Raw genomic sequence first — 7,339 nt, forward strand, 5'->3', positions numbered from 1 at the left:
CGTGCCGAGCCGAGCCGTGCCGAGCCCACCGCGGCCAGCCCAGCCGCGCCCGCCGCTCCCGCCCCTATTTATAGGGTCGCCCCGTCTGCGGGCACCTGCCCGGGCGCGTCCCACCGGGGCCGGGGGCGGGGCCGGCGGGGCCGGGGGCGGTCGGGGGGGCCGGGGGCTGCCCGCTCCCCCCGCCCCGCCGCGGCACGGGTCCGCTCGCTGCGGCTGCCCGCTCCCCCGGGGCGCCCCGGGGACACGCTCCCCATCAGGCACCCCGGGACCAGGCTCCCCGCTGGGGCCCGCTGCGGACCCCCCAGGACAGTCCTGCTCAGCCCTGGGGGACTGTCCCACCTCCCGGCCCCCCGCCCACGGACACAGGGGGAGTCCGGGCACACGGGTCCCCATGGATGGTGCTGAGAGGGGACACTGGGGCACCACTGGTCCCTGAGCAGCAGCTCTGCAGGGCTGACCCCCGACGAATCATGCACAAACAGCTTCTGCCCCTCAGGAGGAACAAGGAGAGGTTTCAGGTCCTTCCCCCTGAAGCCAGTCTGCGTGCAGGGATGGGGTCCCCGTGACAGTCACATCATGTCACGCCGCAGTACGGCCTTTGCCAAAGCTCCCCACCCTTTGCCAGCCTCGCTCTTCACCCCAAGCTTGTCCCCAGGCCTGGGTCCCTCCATCGTCACCAACACAGCTCGCTGCAAATCCTGCACGCTTGGGTGCCCAGTGTGGGGCTGGGACCCGCCAGGTCTGTCAGGGCTTTTCCAACCCCCCCAACCTGCCCTGCTCAGCACCCCCCTACTCTGAGCGTGGGCTGGCACGAGCCTGCCCCAGCCGAGCCCCATCCAGGCTGCCCACGCGCCTGGGCTGGCACCCCCAGCTCCCCCACGACCACCCTCGTGCAGAGGCAGAGCCAGAGCAGGAGAGCTGAATAAATCATGTTGTGCTGAATTATGGAGGAGCTGGCTGGCACGTAGCACAAGCCTCGGGCTGCGCCGAGGACCCCGTGCCATGGCACCGCAGCGTGCGGGCAGCGATGCTGGTAATGCCGACACACACACTGCCTGGCTCCATCGCCTGCCCCACTGCCCTTCCTCGTTAGTACCGAACTAATCAATGAACCGACGAGGCTGGGGCTGGAGCTGCCCCTCAGCCACACACGGTGCCTTTGTTTGCGTGCTGGACTCCCACGCACCGGGATCCTGACCCCAAACCTCATCCTGACCCCAAACCACGTCCTGCTGTAACCGCTGGGACCCTCTGGGTGCTGGGGCCGGAGCTGGCACCCTCAGTTCCAGCCTCTCCCTCCTCTTCACACTGGTGTGTCTCCCCGGGGATGGCAGAGTGTGAAGGCAGGGACCCTGCCAGCTCACCCAGACAGCCACCCCCAGGGACCCCTAGGACACAACCGTGTGTCTCAGCATGGACAGGCAGGAGCTGCTTCTTCCTAATCCCCCACCCAGGGATTTGCTCCTCCGGGCAGGTTCCCCGCGTCTCTGCGCAAGCAGATTACAGGGAGCTATTTCTGACGGCAGCTTAAAGGTTTGGGTAAAGGGATGAGGCAGCGCGGGCCCCCTCCACGCCAGCACACGCGAGTGGCATCGAAGGCACGGGGAAACGTGACCCATGGGGCTCCCGGGGCCGAGCACGGCTCTCCCCACAGAGAGGGGAGGGGTGTGCCCAGGGTCCTGCTGAGCCAGGTGCTCCCTGCCCTGTGGCACGCAGATGGGGTTTGGGGCCCGATCCCTTCTGCTGTCACTGCAGGGTACAGGGGTGCTGTGGCTGGGGGTGCCAATGACCCCCGCTGCCTGCTGAACAGGGAGGGAGCGGATGGATGGGGAACGCTACAGGCACAGGCAGGGCACGACGGGGTTTGTCCCCAGCCTGTCGCAGGCAGAGGGGTGGCAGCAGGGCTGGCAGCGGGGCCGGGCCCTTAGCCCCATCTGTCACCCGCTGCCCCACATCCATCCCCCAGCCCCTCGCTCTAATCCTGCCCCCGCCACACACAGGCCAGAGACAGAAGCAAAGCAGAGATAATCCGTCTGTGCCCCCCGCTGAACCCCGCACCGGGAAGGGGCCTCATTGCACCAGCGTCGGGCATCGCCCCTGCCTGGCCATGGGGGCTGCGGGTGTCTGCCCCTGGGCACCCGCACCCCACGGCTCCAGGGGCTTTGCCAGCAGCAGTGGTCCCACACCCCCCTTGGCTGCTCCAGGCTGTGTGTTTGGTGGGGCAGCAGCACGGGGGGCCACGGCGCACCCTCCGTAGTCCCCCTGCCTGTGTCCCACCCCGGGGAGCCACGGCACGGTGCAGGGGGAGTGGGGACATGCAGGGGGTCCCTGGAGATGACGGCAGCTCCCTCCAAGTGTCCAGCTCGGCTCAGCAGAAGCTGCTCCCAGAATTAGCCCGGGATGTTCCAGGCGAGGAAATCCAGCCCGTGAATCCCGTTAGGGGCGATTAGCCCCCGCGCTGCCCTCGTGGCCCTGACCCCGCCTGGCCGCCCTGCCCGCGCCCCGCTGCCCTCGCCAGCCCCGCAGGACGGGGCACTCACGGAAGTACTGCAGGGTCTCCTCGATCTGCTGGGGGGTGAGGGGGGCCGGGGGCTCGGGGGGGCCGGGGGGACCGCGCAGCCAGTCGCCGTGGTCGTAGCCGAAGACGGTGTCGGCCCGCAGCGTGTAGCGGGGCAGCCGCTCGCCCAGCAGGCTGACGATCTCCACCTCGGGCACGTCGCCGCCGCACAAATCTGGGGACAGAGGGGCACGGCGTCAGCCGAGGGCGGGGGGCACCCGCCAGGAGGGGGGTGCGGGGGTGGGGAACCATGGCGGGGGAGCATTTCCCAAACCCCTCAGCCCAGTCCGTCCCCTCGGGGTTCGGGGCTGGTGCCACCGGCTGGGTCTGTCCCCACAGCCACTCGGGTGGGGACTGCGGCCCCCCCGCAGGGTGGCACACAGGACCCCCGCCCCAGCTCCCCTCTCGCCCCCCGCTTTCTGCGGGCAGGGTCCTGCTGCCACCTCCCGGCCACGCTCCGCTGCCGCGCAGGGCTTGGGGACAGCGGGGCTGGGGGCGCGGGGCGGGGGGTGCGGGGGGCGCGGGGCCGGGGTCTCAGCTCGGTCCCCGCGATGGCACAGGACGAAGGAGCAGCCCGGAGCTGCCGCAGCTCCTCTCCCCCCTCAGCCCGGTCCCCAGGGCCCCCCCCGGCCCCGCCCGGCTCTACCCACCCGTGACGGTCGCAGCATCGCGGTGCCCACCCGTGGCCGCCCCGGGGGGCGCGGGGCCGGCGCGGGGCTGGGCAGCGGCGGGCGGGGCCGGGCCGGGCCGGGGGGCGCGGGCGGGTGGGTGCTGGCCGGGGGGGGTCTCTGGCAGGACCTCGGTGTCCAGGTTGGCCGGCGTTACGGCGGGGGGGTGGTTGCCATGGGGACCGGCACCCTCCTCCCCGGCTCCCGGGAGCGGCGCGGGCGGGCAGCGGAGTCCCCTCTCCAGCCCCTGCCTGGGGAGAAGGAGCCGTTAGGGGATGCTCTGGGGCCCGGGGTCACAGCCTGCACCCCAGCCATACACTCAAGCATCCGTGCGTCCCCCAGCATCCTGCCGTCGGGCCGAGCCCCCTCCCCGGGGCAGCATCTCCCAGTCCCGGGGGCCTGCGGAGACCTGGACAGCACGGGCAGGGCTCGTGTCCCCGCGCCCCGGCCAGCCCGCGGGCTGCTGTGGGGACAGGGGGACCGCGGGGATGGCCAGCGCCCAGGCAGGCCCCTGCTCAGCCTCCGCCTGCTGCTGAACACGGGGCAGGGTGGCACCGGGTCCGCGTACCTGCTCAGCACCACCTCTGCAGCAGCCGCAGAGTGCCAGTGCCAGAGAGGGAGAGGATGCTCCGAAGGGACCGGACAGGACCCTGCTCCCCCCAGGCTGGCAGCCGGGTCCCTGCCTGCAGGACCGGGCAGGAGAAGGAGCCGTACAGCCGCTCGGCAGTGGGTGGACACGGCCGCGGTGCCAGCAGCTCTTACGGGAGCCCTTGGCAGCCCCGCCTTGGAGAGCAAAGTTCGGCTGCAATCCTCCACCCCACCAGCACCAGGATGCAGAGCGGGGACCTGCCGTGTCGCCCAGGGCAGGGCTGGGCAGCATCCATGGCTGTCCCATCCCAGCCATAAACACATCACGCGACAGGCCATAAAACCAGCACGTTCCTGCTCTCCTGCCACCTCCAGTGGCCCTGGCTCGGGCTGCAGCCGCTGCTGCCGCTGCTGCCCCTCTGCCCTGTGGGGCAGGAGCCTTCTGCGCAAGCCCCACATGCCCACCTCTGCCCCTGCTCCCGCCTCCGCTGCAGTACCAGCAGCCCCTCGTCCCTGGGAGCAGGTTCATGCCAGGGCATCGCTGCCCTCCCTCCTGGCACGTGCTCATGGCTGCTGTCACGTCCGCAGCACCCAGGCGAGGCCACCCTGCACCTCCCTCCAGCGAGGCCAAACCCTCCCCGGCACACAGGACAGGCGCGAGGCAGCAGAGACACCCCGAAGCACACCCGCAGCCCCCCAGCCCTCTGCCCCACAGCACTGGGACCACCAGACCTAGGCGGCCCAATCCTGCACTGTGCTGCCCAGAGAACAGCTCCCCAGCCCCATGTCCGCAGACCCTCTCCCTCCCCACTTCTCCCCAGAGAACGAAGGGGACCCACCGTGCCGAGGTGCCGGGCTGCCGCTGCCCCGCTCCCCGCGCTGCCGCTGGCTCTGGGGAGCGAGCCCGGCCCGTGAGTCAGCGCTCGCCGGGGCTGCCAGAGCCCTGCGTCTCCTTTTGGCCCAGCTCCTACACGTACATTAACTCTCCCCACGGGAGACCTTGTTCAGACACGCGTGAGCAGCTCCCTTCACCCCGGATCCCGCTGTCCCCCCGGCCACCAGCGTTTGGCTGCCGGATGACCTGGGGACCTGCCCCACGGGAGCTGGCAGGGAGCTGGGCGAGAGCAGGAGGATGGTGGACCCGTGGCACCGGCCGGCGGCGGTGGGCCAGGAGAAGCGGGGCCTGGGCTCAGCCCACACCCGGGTGCACGTGCAGACCTGCGCTCGCTGCTCTCTGCCCTGCCCCGATGCCGTCACGCAGCTCCTGCCCGGGCACCTCCCTGCCCGCGCAGCCTCGCGGCGGGGCTGGCTGGGCTCCGCACGAAGCCCCTTCCCCACCCCGCGCCCGGGTGCCGGCAGCAGCTGAGCGGCGCTGGGGCGGCTGCGCTCACTCGGGCTATTTTTTCCCCTCAGCTGCTGCGGCAGGAGCCTGGGGAGGGGAGGCTGCGAGGAGCCTCCGCAAGCGCCTGGGCTGGGGGGCTGCAGGGCAGCAAGGCCAGCGTGTGGGGTGAGGGCGAGGTGGTGGCTCCGTCCTGCCGCTGGGATGGGGGTAGCCATGGTCCTGCCGTGCCCCAGCCCAGGGGACATCCCCAGTGGGGTCCCTGCAGAGCCCCCCGGGCTGGGAGCATGGGAAGGGGAAGGGAAGGGTATGGCCACGGCCGGGCTACGGCTGCCACAGCCCCTTCCAGCCCATCCCAATGCTCAGGTGACCCCAGGATGCAGGGTCTGCCTGAAGCACCGTCCAGCAGTGGGTCTCCGTCGCCTTCGCGCTGTCGTGACCCCCAGCACCTGACGCTCTACCCCTGCTGTGACTGACCACACCGTGCCTGACCACGCCGTGGGTCTCGTGCGCCCAAGGGCTGAGCCCTCCGTTCAGAAATGACCTCAGCAGCGCCAGCCTCTTCCCGCAGAGCAGGAAAACCTTCCCTGCTCCCGCGCAGACTTCCTGGTTCAGGCACTGGGGAACACAAAGCGCAGCCGGACCCTGGCCACCGCCACTGAGCCCCCTCCCCAGGCAGCCACTGCTGCGGCCAAACTACCCCCCGGGACCCCCGGGACCCCGTCCCTGCCGCAGGCCCCCGGCTGCCAGCACCGAGGGAGCGGGAAACCCCACCGGGGCGGCAGCGAAGCGTGGAAATGTGTTAGGGGTGTCGGAGCCCACGAGTGGGAGCGGGGCCGCGGGGGGAGCCGAGCGTGGGGACAAGGGGCCAGACGAGGCAGATTCTCCGGGGGGCTCCGGCAGCCGCCGCCTGTGACACCCCCGGGGAGCAGCGGGGACCGACTGGACACGGTCTGGGGCTGCCCGGGGCCTCGGGGTGCCCGGAGGTGCCGGGGCTCGGTGCGCCCGGGGGAAAGAGGGACACTGGGGGGGTGCTGGAGGCACGGTGCACCCGGTGACACCGGGGGGGAGCTGGAGGCACGGTGCACCCGGTGACAGCGGGGACCCGGTGAGCCCCAGAGTGGGGGCGGGACACCGGGAGAGCCGGGGGCTCGGGGCAGCTAGGGGTGCGGGGGGGGACCGGGACTCGGTGCACCGGGGGTGCCGGGGGTGCCAGGGGGTCTCGGGGGTCCCGGGGGTCCCGGGGCGCGGGCGCACTCACCGCAGGACGCTGCTCCGGCCGGGCCCTCGTACATCGCTCCCGCGGCCCCGCCGATAACAAAAGCCGCTCCCCGGGCAGGTGCGGAGCGCCCGGGCATGCCGGGACCTGTAGTCCGGCCCGCAGCCTCCCGGGGTGCCCCCGGCCCTCCCCGGGGGACGCAGCTCCAGCCGTCCTGGCACAGGTGCCCTCTGGCCCCCGAAATCCCAGCAGTGCCCCCCGGCAGCCCCATCACGGTGGGACTGGGGGTCTGGGGATGTGCAGTCCTGCCCCGGTGAGGGGACCCCAGGGTGGGCGAGGGGCACATCCCTGCCCCTGGCCCCAGGAGGTGCCCAGTCCCATGGCCATGCCCTGGGGATGGCTGCAGGACCCAGCCCCTCCTGGGGCAGATGCTCTGGGGCATCTCCAGGCCTGCTGGCACCTTGGGGACAGCTGGATCTGACACCAGGACATCCCTGATACCCACAGCGGCGCTGGCTGGGAGCCCCGAGGGGGACTCCAGGCTCAGCACGGCCAAACCTCCATCCCGGGGCACACAGGGCTGGAGGCCCCCGTCCCACACCCACCCAGGCATGGGTGCTTGGGGTGCAGCAAAGCGCTGGCAGCTCTGCTGGGGTCCCTTGGGACACGGGTGAGACTTGGCCCAGCCTGGGAGCAGGAGTGCTCCATCTGCTCCCCTGAGTCACCCTGGGGACCCACCCGGCAGGGCAGCAGAGCCCACACCCATGGGGATGCAGGTCTGGGTGCACGAATGCTGCCCCACACCGCACAGCCCCTGGCTGGGTCGCCTGCCCCCCTGCACAGGGGGCTTGTTCCCACTCCCTGTCCCTGACCCAGCTCCTGCAGCAGGCAGGGGGCTGCCTGGCCCCCAGCCCCGGCCCACGAGCCGCCCCGGCCCCGCTGCCCTCCGGAAGCGTGCTCAGCGCTGC

Source organism: Nyctibius grandis, chromosome 26, assembly GCF_013368605.1.
Source record: "Nyctibius grandis isolate bNycGra1 chromosome 26, bNycGra1.pri, whole genome shotgun sequence".
In the NCBI taxonomy this organism is placed as follows: domain Eukaryota; kingdom Metazoa; phylum Chordata; class Aves; order Nyctibiiformes; family Nyctibiidae; genus Nyctibius; species Nyctibius grandis.